Raw genomic sequence first — 13,513 nt, 5'->3', positions numbered from 1 at the left:
AGCAATTTATTCTTGAAAACACTCTCATAGTAAAGCATTCATTGATTACAGACAAACGAAACGTCTCCTTCACCACCTTCCACCACCCACTGACTTCTTCCAGGAGCTAAGCACCATGGCTATTTGGATATTAATCCTTCCAAAGGCTCTCTCTGCACTTAAAAACATGTGTATGTTCCTAGACAAATGGATAATGTTTGAGTGCTTTGTTTCTATCAGAAATGCCATCATATTGAACATACCATCTATGATACAAATTGCTTTGTTTGTTCAGAAGCATGCCCTGGGGATCTTTTCATGTTAGTGCATGTACCTCCACATTAATTCTTTTAAATGGCTGCATAGTATTCCATAGAATGAAAGTACCATCTTTTATGTAATCACTGTCTCCTTGGTGAACATGTAGGTGGTATTTCACCTTCACCCACATAAGCAAGGCAGCTTTGATCTTTGTTACAATGCCTCCTTAAAGAAATGCATTGAATTTCTCCAGAGGGGATGCCAGAATGGAGTTGCTTTGATACAAGGAATGCAAACTTTGTATCTTAGCAGATACTGCTATCATCTCTTTCCAGTGTGGCTGAACCCATTTTTGCACCCTCAGGAGTGGGTGAGAGGCCATGATTCCCAACACCAGTGCTTGATATTAAACTCATAATGATTTGTCTATTTGAAGAGTGAAAACATTGTTTTTATTTAACATACATTTCCCTACTACTAGCTAGATAGAGCACCTTTTCATATGTTTTTCCCCTCATCTGGGAAGAAAACTTTTGCACATTTGAAAAATGTGGGTTATCTTTTTATTTTTGTTTTGCAGGAGCAGAACTTCTTTTCTAAGAGAAATTGCAAAAAGCAAGTAGCTACATACTAGACATTTTTCTTTATTTCAGAAAGTCATAAAAGCAATGGCTTGCATAGAAATAGAGAAAAAAAGGCTGTGGTGTGTGTGTGCATGTTTTTTTTTCCATAGAGTGACGCTAACACCCACACACCTTTAGCAAATGGAGTGAAGCCCCCAAAGATCGCAAAGGCAAAGATGAAAGACAAAGAAAAGAAAGACAGTTCTACCAGGCGCTTTATAACAAGAAAAGCGACTTGCAACCAACATCTGAAATCTGGATTTTTCTGCAGAGGGCTTTGTTTGCTTCCCAGGGTCAACTATTTCCTGTAGAAATCCTTTCTACAACAGAAGCTTGGGATTTGGCTGGTGTTTATCAGTTGCCCACGTAAGGAAGTGATGTCAGCCTGTGGCCCCCACCTGGGGTTATCTAAGGGGCTCATCGCTTACTGGTACTGACTGAGACTGAGGAGTAGCCAGGTGGCAGCAAGGAATGGCAGGCCTAGGCTCATCAAATCACCCTCAACCGCAGCAGAATTTATCACCACAGTGCATCTCTTGGGGGAAAGCTGAAGTCTGGGAGCTTGAGAGAATTAGGTATAAGAATGAGGGGTGCAGAGGGGCCAGAAAGGAAGGGGAAGGAGCTCCATCCTCTCTGGAGTTGGTTCTGATGCATGCGGAGGAGGCTATGGAGCAAATACAAATATAAACCCCAAAGCTGGGCTGTGGTGTCGATCAGAGAACTCGGGGTGTGTGGCACACACATTTAAGCTTCTGTTTAAACAGTGTTTTAAAAGATTGGCAAGGGAGAGGTCCAGACATTTTAGAAAACATCTGTGGGGTAGGTTGTGTTTCCACTCTTTGTGAATGTGGCTAGTAAGCTGAAACTCTCACTGAGGAGATGCTAATTTATGAGCCCAGTGAGATTTGCAACAAACCAGCCCAGGAATAGAACAGGGGATGGGTTGGTGAGCATGAGGGCTTCCTGGAGGGCTTGTCGAAGTGCAGATTACTGCGCCCCATCCATAGGGTTTCTCCTTCATAGGTCTGAGGAGCCTCACAGCTCTAACAAATTTCCAGGTAATACTGATGCTGCTGGTCTGGGGCACACACTTTGAGAACCACCGGGCTAGCGATGACTAGCTAGAGAAACTTTTAACTGGGGAGACAACAGATGCTGTGACCTTTTGTAGATAGTTTGTGGCTGTGGTCTTTTCTCAGGCTGATGGGGGAGGGGATTGCAGATACTCAGAGGAATTGAGAAATGTTTTTATGACAAAGTTTTCAGATGGCAGATGAGGAGCAATGTTTGCCTGAAGTGCTTCTAAAGGCAAGTGAGGCTGAAGTAGGGCTGTGATGTCTTAGAAAGAGTATTCTAATCTAAACTGAGGGCCAGAGCCAAGATAAGATTAAGTATTAGTGAGAAAAAGAGCATATTCTACCCAGGTACTTATTTTTTAAATTATTAAGGAACTTAACTTGTAAAATCAAACTAATAAATACCACGACCACGGCTAAACAAAGATAAATAAGACTTAAGACAAACTTGTTCCTTGTTCTACGTTCCCCACTTCTAGTCCTATTCCCCAAACCAATTTTTCAAGCTTCTCAAACTTTACTGAGTACACAAACCCTGGGGATTTGTTAATGGCAGATTTGATTCAGTGGGCCTCGGGCAAGGCCTGAAATTCTGCATTTCTAACGAGCTCCTAGGTGATGCTACTGTTGGTCTATGGGCCATGCATTTTACTGGGAGGTTTTAAATAATTCTTTTAGCTGTATGTTTTGGTAATCAATGTTAGACATTCCTCATTTATTTCCTGCAATAATTTAAGAATATTTCATTTCTACGTCAGCCTTACTTGCCTTCCTATCTTTACATTACAGTTATATTTAGTATTTTTTATTAATATTGATAAATACTGCTATAGTATAGTGACTGTAACATTGTTCACTGCATAGTAAAGCAGTGAACTATTATAATTCATTTCTCACACAGCCTTTTGTTTTTCCTGGAGTTTCTAATTGTCTTTATTTTCTTCTTACAATGTCTTGCTTATAATAATCCTGTTTCCCCTCTCCCCTCGATAAAGCTCACCATAACAGCTCATCTATGAAGTCCTCTTTTCTCTAGAAGACCTCCATCTTTCCACAAATTCACACCAAACTAAACCAAACCAAGCCAAAACAAAACAAAACCTCTTCCTGCCTCTGAGCATTCCACAAGCTGTTCACTCCTCCTAGGATACCATCTCCTCCCTCCTATAATCTTCCCCCCACAGACTTATGTGCCACCTGTTGAAGTGTCACTCATTGCTCTAATCTGATATAACCTTTGTAATCAGTTTGCTTCCCTACCACCATCAGTAGTGATGGCTCCCTCTGCTTCACTTTATCTCGTTTATTCCTCCATCACATGTGCATATGCATGCATACATGTACATATATATATATATGGGGGCCTCATCCACTCACTAATTCTGCAAGTACTTATTAAGAGTTTACTACATGTCAAAGATGTTTCTGCCTGTCTCACCATCTCCACTTCCTTTCTTGCTATTAGTCTCTTCCATCTTCATTCTTCATTCATATTCCCTTTGCTTTGCTTCCTATACATCCCCCTCTTTCCTACATCTCTATTTTGGGAGACACGTTTCTCTAAGGGTCCACAACTATTTCATGAAAATGATAGCCACTGAAAAAATCTGCATGCTTTCAGTTGTCATTTGGGGTTGTGGGGAGGTGAAGGGATGAGCATTTTGATGTTATACTATGTTGTTTTCCTGTGTACCTGCTGCTAAGTCCTTTATTTAATATATGATCATGCAACAGGTCTGTGTGAAGGATGTGGACATTTTGCTATGGGGAGTGTATCTTTTAGAATAACTTCTTCTTAGGGGATGCTCTTTCCTATGGCTTTGAATGGCTCTTCCTTCTCATACTTCAGCTCTGAGAATAAATGTCACCTCATCAGAGAGGCCTTCTCCCATCTGAAGTAGCTCTATTCCTTCCTTTTCCCACCACTCAGCCATCTATCACATCACCCTGTTAGGTACATTAATTTCATTGATGTCTCCAACTAATAGTCTCCCTCTATCCATACCCTTTGAAATTGACTTTGTAGTTCTTCCCTTTGAGAGGTGGTGTCTATCTCCCCACACCTTGAATCTGGGCTGACTTTGTGACTTGCTTTGACCAATAGTATGCAACAAAGTGATGGTGTGGCAGTTCTGAGCCCAGACCTTCAGAGTCATCGTGTATTTCTCTCTCTAGAACCTTATCATCATCACCATCTGTCCAAACCCAGACATCTGGTGGATGGGAGGCATGTGGACCAGTGCTAACACCATCCTGTACAGCTAACCCCTAGTTAACTTTCTAGCTGGCTACAAACATCTGGGCTAGCAGGCCCAACTGAGGTCAGCTAAGGTTAGCTGAAGAACTTCTCAACTGAGCCCAGATTAAAGTACAACTTGTAGAATCATGAGCCAAATAAATAATTGTTGTTTAAGCCACTACATTTTGGAGCAATTTGTTATGCAGCAATAGCTTACTGATACATCCTGTTTATTTCCTTTAGAGCCCTTATCACTGTCTAACATTAGCTTCTTTATTTGTTTACGTTTTCTCTCTCTCTCCCTTTGAAGTGAGCTCTATGAGCTCTATCAGGGTATGCCCTTTGTCTGTTTGGTTCATTACTGTATTCTTAGTATTTAGAATAGTGTCTGACTGTAGCAGGTGGAAAATCAGTTTTGAGTAAATGAATAAATGAATTAACATACCATTTGCAAAGGCTTAGTGTGTTGCTGTGTATCAGGGGGAGTATCTAATAACTGAGGTAATGGAAGAAAAGCAGAATTTTGAATTAGTTCTGGATTCAAATCCTGGCTCTAGCACTTATTAGCTATATGACCTTGGACAAATCCCTTGATCTCTCTGAGTTTCAATTTCATTGTCTATAAAGCATAAACACAAAAGTAATATCTGGCCAGGTGCAGTGGCACATGCCTGTAATCCTAGCACCTTGGGAGGCCAAGACGGGAGGATGCTTAAGCCCAGGAGTTCAAGACCAGCCTAGGCAACATAGTGAGACTCTGTCTCTACAAAACATACAAAAAAAAAAAAAAAGAAAGAAAGAAACAAAAGCAAAAACAATATTCATCTACATGGTGGTTGTGAAGATCAAACGTGAAAATTATTTTGTAAATTGTGAAATACTGTACCAATTTTATTTGTTGTTTTAAGTTTGACACAGAGTAGAAGGCATTTTATTCTTTTACTTTTTGGTTCCCTGGGTGAAGAAATGCCCTAATGTAAACTTTTAAATTTGTGGAACAAAGTGTCTCTTTAGAGGATGTGACTTATATAAAAGGAAGGGGAGGAAAAAATTATGGCCTTTGAAATTAGTTGAATCCCAGCTACCACTACCATGTGATCTTAAGACGTTTGGTTAGCTGCTCAAAGACTCAACTTGCTTTTCTAAGAAGGATGCAAAGTCTCTTATAACTTATTATGGGATTTGAATAAGATAGAGTTCGTAAAACTCTTGGCACAAACTCGGTGCTCAGTCCATTCACTTGCTTTCTCTTTCCTAGACGAGGATGGGAATCACAGTCATGTGAAGCCTGAGGCTCTTGACGCTCAGGGACATAGGCCAGCTCAAAGGCTTTGGGATGTTTAAGAAGGAGGGTTGTGAGAAGGAGGAACCCAGGGTAATTTAGTGAGACACACCTTTCATTTGGTTGGATTCGAATGATGTTCCTGCATTGGTCATTTACTGGATTTCTCCGTAGTGTTTAGAAATGAATTCTTTTAATAACAAAAGGATGAGCGTTGTTGCTTTGGCACTGTGTGAGTGCCAAACTCACAGATTACAGCAATCCTAGGGAATAGTTATTAGTGTCCCTGTTTTACAAAAGAGAAATCTGAGGCTGTGAGACACAGACCACCCTGCAAGCAAGTATAGAGCTGGATAGACTCCAGATGTAATCATAATACCCTGACACACTTCAGTAGAAAATACCTCCACTGAGCATCGCCATGTGCCAGGCGCTGGCTTGACTCTTTCCTGTATTAGTTCTTTTTCCTCTCACAGCAATCCCTTGAAGGGAATAGTATCGTTCTATTTTACAGATACGGAAAGTGTCTTGCCCAGGGTCTCCTAGTAAAGCACGGTCTTGACACCAAAGCCTGTGATCCTGGCTCAGTTCATCCGTGCCCATTCCTGGAGATACAGGGTGGGGAAAAGTTCAAGAAGTTTGGTAGATGGTAGAAACCTTAAAATGAAAAGAGAAATGAGCTAAATGTTTGAGGTGGAAAGGAAGGCTGGACCTGGCTGGGGTAGTCGCAGGACTGGGGAGTAGAAGGGTAACTATTCCCCCAGCCTTCCTCCGGGCTCTCTTCAAAGCCCCCTGGACACAAGACAGCAGGGATGGAAGCTGAGACAACAGCTGTCTCTTCCTTAGGTCATCTCAAATATAGGGCGAGAAAAGGCTTCCTCAATGCATATCAGAGGAAGAGAAAAGTAGGAGGGGATCCCAACTCCTGCAGCCCAAGATATAGCGAATAAAATACGTGAAACTATTGAAAAATAAAATCCAAGTTTAAAAGATACTGAATAGACCTCTTTCCAGTAGGGCTTCTCAGAACCTGTGAGTGCTGCTTTGCCTTTTTCACAAAGAACCTCCTTTTTTTTTTTTGAAACAGAGTTTCGCTCCTGTTGCCCAGGCTGGAGTGCAACAGCACAAGCTGGGCTCACTGCAACCTCAGCCTCCCGGGTTCAAGCAATTCTCCTGCCTCAGCCTCCTGAGTAGCTGGGACTACAGGTGTGCACCACCACGGTTGGCTAATTTTTGTATTTTTAGTAGAGACGGGATTTCACCATGTTGGTCAGACTGGTCTCAAACTCCTGACCTCAGGTGATCCGCCTGCCTCAGACCCCCAAAGTGTTGGGTTTACAGGCATAAACCACTGTGCCCAGCCACAAAGCACCTCCTTTTGCTGGATACCTGCCCATAGAACTCTGTTTGGGAGGGCTGCTAGGCATTGTTTTCATTTTTCTTTGGCAAATTTTTTCCAAATATGGTTAATACTGAAAATTGGGCTGTTATTTCTAAGATGAAACTCCATGAGTAATCTGAGTCCTGTGGTGGGGTCTTTTTTTAAAAGCATAATTTATTTTATTTATTAGTTTTTTTTTTTTTTTTTTTTTTTTTTTTTTGTAACAGAGTCTAGCTTTGTCTCCCAGGCTGGAGCGCAGTGGCTCGATCTTGGTGCACTGCAACCTCTGCCTCTTAGGTTCAACTGATTCTCCTGCCTCAGCCTCCTGAGAAGCTGGAATTGCAGGCACCTGCCACCATGCCTGGCTAATTTTTGTATTTTTAGTAGAGGTGGGGTTTCACTATGTTGGCCAGGCTGGTCTCAAACTCTTGGCCTCAAATGATCCACCCACTTCGGCCTCCCAGAGTGTTGGGATTACAGGCATGAGCCACCATGCCCAGCCCGTTTATTAGTTTTTAACTGACAAATAATAATTGCATTTATGGGGTACAATGTGATGTGTCTACATTGTGAAAAGATTAAATGAAGCTAATTAATATATTCCTCACCTCACCTACTTATTTTTTTCGTGGTGAGAATGTTTAAAAATCTATTCTTTCAGTAATTTTGGAATATACAAAACATTATTATTAACTATGGCCAGCACCAGCCTGAGGCCTGAAGCCTTCCTGTGGGTTTCCATTGCAGAGGCCTGACCTTTTGATGTGATTGTTTTGATGTGGCCATTTAGAAACTGAGGCTATTTTCATGTAGCTATTTTGATGCTGTGGAAATTTTCTGACTTTTCAAAAACTAGCCACTGAACTTTCAGCTTTTGAAAAAATGATCAAATGTTAATATACTATAGGGCCAGGGAGGGCAGGAGTTGGCGCCATGGACAAAGTGGGGCAGGGCGAGACTAGGGGATGGGGCCCGATTCAAATGTACATTTCTTATTTAAAAAATTAAACATGTAAAGTTCTGATTTTTAGGGTCACAAAAGGCCCTCACGTGAAAAAAAAAGCCCCTCTATGAAAGACACTGTTAAGAGAAGGAGAAGACAAGCCCCAGACTGGGAGAAAGTATTTGCAAAAGATACATCTGATAAAGGAATTTTATCCATAATATACAAAGAACTCTTAAAACTCAACAATAAGAAAATGAGTAGCCCAACTAACAAACGGGCAAAAGACCTAAACAGATACTTCACTGAAGAAGATATGCGGATGGGAAATAAGCACATGAAAATATGTTCAACATCATAGGTCATTAGGGAACTTCAAATTAAAGCCACACACCTATTAGAATAGCCCAGGCCCTGAACACATAGCACCAAATGCTGGTAATGATATGGAGCATCAGGAACTCTTATTGCTGGTGGGAATGCAAAATGGTACAGCCACTTTGGAAGACAGTTTGGCAGCTTCTTACAAAACTAAACATATTCTTACCATATGATCTAGCAATCGTGCTTCTCAGTATGTACCCAAATGAGCTGAAACTTATGACCGCACAAAGATCTGCACACAGATGTTCCCGGCAGCTTTATTCATAACTGCCCAAACCTGGAAGGAACCAAGATGTCCTTCAGCAGGTGAATGGATTAATAAACTGTGACACAGTATATTATTCAACACTAAAAAGAAATGAGCTAGCAAGCCATGAAAAGACATGGAGGAACCTTAAGTCCATATCAGTAACTGAGAGAAGCCAATCTGAAAAGGCTATATACTGTCCGATTCCAACTAATATGACATTCTGGAAAGGAAAAACTGGAAACAGTTAAAAGGTCAGTGGTTGCCAGGAGTAAGGTGGAAGAGAGGGATGAATAGGTGGAGTACAGAGGATCCTTAGGGCAACGAAACTATTCTGTATGATATTTTAATGGTGGATATATGTCATACATTTGCCCAAACCCACAAAGTGATCGATACAAAGAGCGAACCCAAACGCAAACTACTTTGGGTGATAGTGATGTATGGGTGTAGATGAACTGATTCTAACAAATGTGCCACTCTGATGCAGGATGTTGATAGTGGGAAGGCTGCACATGTGCTGCGGGAGCGGGCATATAGGAACTCTCTGTACCTTCTGCTCTATTTTGCTGTGAACCTAAAACTGCTCTAAAAAATAAAGCCTATTTAAAAACCCCAACATTATTAACTAGAATTAATGATAAAAATATGTATTAAAAAAACCCATCAGCACTAGCACTTCTCACTGAATAATGATGACCATCACTGCAAACATTCCCTGGGTGACATTTAGTGTGTGTGTCCTTCCATCAGGGGTGGCAGGAGGGAGGGATGTAAGCACCCTGAATCCACCATGATGCCTCCCTACAGGCAGAGGTTCAGAGAAGGGACAGTGACGGGCAGACCTGAGGGTGGATCCTGTGGTGGCCTAAGCCAGCCTAGCCAAGGCAAGGCTCTCATCTAGACGTTTGGTTCTGGTGCCTGCAGAACCAAAGGTTTTGCTGTTCTTTTTTGTTGTTGTTGTTTCCCATGCAGCAGTCAGTGATCTGTTAAAAATGGAAATCGGGCTCATGCCTGTAATCCCAGCACTTTGGGAGGCCGAGGCGGGAGGATCATGAGGTCAGGAGATCGAGATCATCCTGGCTAACATGGTGAAACCCCGTCTCTACTAAAAATACAAAAAAAAAAAAAAAAAAAATTAGCCAGCTGTGATGGCAGGTACCTGTAGTCCCAGCTACTTGGGAGGCTGAGGCAGGAGAATGGCGTGAACCCAGGAGGCAGAGCTTGCAGTGAGTGGACATTGTGCCACTGCACTCCAACCTGGGCAACAGAGTGAGAATCCATCTCAAAAAAAAAAAAAAAAAGGAAATGGCTCTAGGTGCGGTGGCTCAGGCCTGTAATCCCAGCACTTTGGGAGGCCGAGGTGGGTGGATCACAAGGTCAGGAGTTTGAGACCAGCCTGGCCCATGTGCTGAAACCCCATCTCTACTAAAAACACAAAAATTAGCTGGGTGTGGTGGTGGGTGCCTGTAATTCCAGCTACTCAGGAGGCTGAGGCAGGAGAATCACTTGAACCTGGGAGGCAGAGGTGGCAGTGAGCTGAGATCATGCCACTGCATTCCAGTCTGGGCGACAAAGCAAGACTCTATCTCAAAAAAAAAAAAAAAAAAAAAAAGGAGGCCGGGCGCAGTGGCTCAAGCCTGTAATCCCAGCACTTTGGGAGGCCGAGACAGGCGGATCACGAGGTCAGGAGATCGAGACCATCCTGGCTAACCCGGTGAAACCCCGTCTCTACTAAAAAATACAAAAACCTAGCCGGGCGAGGTGGCGGGCGCCTGTAGTCCCAGCTACTCGGGAGGCTGAGGCAGGAGAATGGCGTAAACCCAGGAGGCGGACCTTGTAGTGAGCTGAGATCCGGCCACTGCACTCCAGGCTGGGTGACAGAGTGAGACTCCGTCCCAAAAAAAAAAAAAAGGAAATCAGATCATGTTATCACCTATATAAGTCCCTTCGGTAGCTTTCCAGACACCTGGCATCAGGTAAAAACTACTGACCTAACCTCCAGCCTCAATGCCTGACATGCTCGTGCCCCTCCAACTGATCTGGCTGCCCCTCACTGCACCCTGTCCTCCTGCATGTTGGTCTTTCTTGTCCTTGCATATGTTGAATTCTTCCTGCCAGCTGTTCCCTCTGCTGATAATGGCTGCTCCAATCTTCACATTGATGGGAACTTCTTGTCATTTAGCCCTTAAGTGTCACTTGTAGTGGGCCTTTCCCAGACCATCCAGTATGAGGGCCCCTCTCCCAGGCCTCTCCTTCCATCACCTCTCTCTGTTCTGATTGTCTGCATGGCATTTGCCGCTATTTAATGTGCTCTGTCTTGCTGACTGCTACATCCGACCTCTGAGAACAGTGACAGCAAATGGTAGGAGCTTGACAAATACATGTTGAATGAAGGATTCCAATGAGATCTTTCAATGAGACAATGCGTGTGAGGGCAGAAGGGATGATTTTTATCATTAATAGATGAGACAAATAAAAATGAAAAATCCTCTGACTGGTCTCATGACTCAAGTGCTGCAAGCATAAAACCTCAGGAGTTGAGGATGACACGTATTTCCCTTATAAACAGCTTGCATTCTGCAACAGCTTGGCAGCCACACCACTGAACTCTTGACCGCCCCTCTGAGCTACAGTGGAGAACATCTAACGACCTGCTAGACACCTGCACTTCAACACCTCAGCCACATCGCATCCAGTGCTGCATGCGTCACTATCCACCAAAACCAACATCTTCTCCCTCGTGCTTGCTCAATTAAAGATACCCGAGTCTTCCCAGAGCCTCCGACTGGTTTTACTCTCTCCCTCCTGCAACATCTCACCATCTGGCAGCTCCTGTGGGGCACTTGGCCATGTCTGTGCTGTCCTTCCCATTCCTGCTGCTGCTGCAGGGTGCGGGCCCCTCCTCCTCTCTCTCTCACTCTCTGAGAATTACCTCCTAGCTGGCACCCCGACCTTCAGGAGGTATTCACGGTAACAGGATTTAGCAAAAATGACTCCTTTCTCCTCATTCCTGTCCTTTAAGGGTTTTGATTGCTAACTGCAACACACGAAGAATGTAAAGTATCTACAGGTATTCCAGAAAACCAGTATAGCTAAAGCCTGCCCCGGCTTGAGTGCCACTGGGAAAGGAAGAGCTCACCTTCAGCACCCTTCACTCCCATGCAGAGGGGAGTGAGTCTGCCACAGGCCAGCTGCCCTGGCTTGCATCCTAATGTGAGTTATCTAAGGCTAGAGCTGAGGTAGAAATATTAGCTGCTGAATAGTAGGTTCGTCTGGACCTGTACAATCCACTAGGGTGGCCATTGGCCATGTTGGCTGTTTACATTGCCATTTAAGCTAATTGCAATTAAATAAAAATTTTAAAAAGATCAGTTTCTCAGTCACACTAACCACAGTGTCGTATTCAGTAGCTACATGTGGCCACACAGTGGACAGATAGCTATAGAATATTTCCATCATTGCAGAAAGTGCTGTTAGATGGCTCTATTCTAGATCCCCAGGACTTATATCAGGTTAATTTTTTGCATTAATTTAGTCAGAAGATGTTTAATATTCTCCTAGAATGTGCTGCTGGGCTTCAACCGTGGCCAGTATCCACATAGTCCCTTTCCTCATGGATTAGTGGAGAAAAAAGGGTCCTTGCAGATTTTATTCCTTGGAAATTTGAACCTAGGACTCTTATTACCTCCACTGATCACACTGTCACCACCAACTACTAACTGCCTCCAGACACTTTGGCTTTCTAAGTCAAGATAAGGCGTTAATCAATGAAAAGTAGAAAAATAGCATTGTCCTCTTCCAAAGACCCCAATATGCTTTTGAAATATGACTTTCCCAGTATGTACGGGAGGCTAAGGAAGGGGGAGAACAAGATTACAAAACCAGAGTTTTCAACTTGGGGAACCTAAAAAGTAGAGGACTGAAGTAAAATTAATTTTTTCTGTGCCAGAGACTGTGCTAGACACTTGGTGTATTGGAACGAACAAGAGATAACCGACTTGATCATATATTGGAATGAGCAGACTCAGCACTCCTGTTGGCCCCTGCAACAAAGTCAGCTTGGGTCTTTTCTCTGTTACAGGTATCAGGGTTGTGCACTGCAGTTTCTAGTCCACAGTTATTCCTGAAATGCTCTTTAGTTGCCAGGTATAGCACTTGGTCCAGAACTCAAAGGGGATGCTTTTATTATTACTATTATTGTTGTTGTTGTTATTGTTATTATTAAACATTTAAAAAATATTTCTTTTCATAGAATGCATTTTCCCATTACAGATTCCTATAGTGGGAAAATAACAATTTATTACGTATAGCTTTATATTTGTGGACAGATCGTTTTAGAACAAGTAAAACACATTTGAGAATGAAGTCTCAGTTTAGAATTTGCAATATTTTGATACTTCTACAAGGGGGACCTTGCCCTTAAATGGAACTTTGCTATACTCAGAAGCATTCCAGGCTTTTCTTCCTAGGATTTCAAAATTCATAATGTGAGATATCAGCATTTCCTAATTTTCAAGTTCCCTAGTATATGTGACCATCAGTAGCTGGTGTCTGCTGAATAGAGAGGGAAGTTTTTGAAAATTAAACACTGTCTCATTTTCTGCAGTTTTTATTCATGAATTAACAGTATTTCTCTTTGTCCATTATTCCCAAGGCAAGTACAGAAGAAATTTGATCATGTAGTAATAATAATAAAGCTGGATTCTCTTTAAGAGATTGATAAATTCAAAGGCAAAAGCTCATATATCATGTTGAGTTATATGTGAGTCTTGTAAGAAGCTGGGAGGCAGCCCCATTAACTCACCAGAATACAGACCTCAGTCTCACAATTTCTTGGACATAATTCCTCTCAAACATTTTCCTCAAAGATTACACTCTGAAAATAGTCTCGTGATTAAGAGAAGAAGGCTGTCCACCAATGGATTTATCTGTTATTTCTTCCTTATTGTGAGTTGAATGGCATGACAAAGTGAAAGCAAAGAGGCACGCATTAATTCTTCAAAGTATAAGTCAAAAAGGTCAGCGCTTCCACAGTGTGGCAGCGACTTTGCAGATGCCCACATCATGATAGTTGAAAGAGCAAAGCCCAGCAAAG

At 42.5% G+C, this 13,513-nt stretch overlaps 1 long non-coding RNA gene across 1 annotated transcript in view; it reads right to left on the bottom strand.

Moving 5' to 3' along the window:
- Positions 1-13,513, bottom strand: part of LOC111555609 — a 65,320-nt gene that overhangs the window by 15,844 nt on the left and 35,963 nt on the right. The window lies entirely within an intron of this gene.

The sequence above is a fragment of the Piliocolobus tephrosceles genome, chromosome 2 (assembly GCF_002776525.5).
Source record: "Piliocolobus tephrosceles isolate RC106 chromosome 2, ASM277652v3, whole genome shotgun sequence".
NCBI classification, from domain to species: Eukaryota; Metazoa; Chordata; class Mammalia; order Primates; family Cercopithecidae; genus Piliocolobus; species Piliocolobus tephrosceles.
This window is presented reverse-complemented; position numbering and strand designations above follow the sequence as displayed.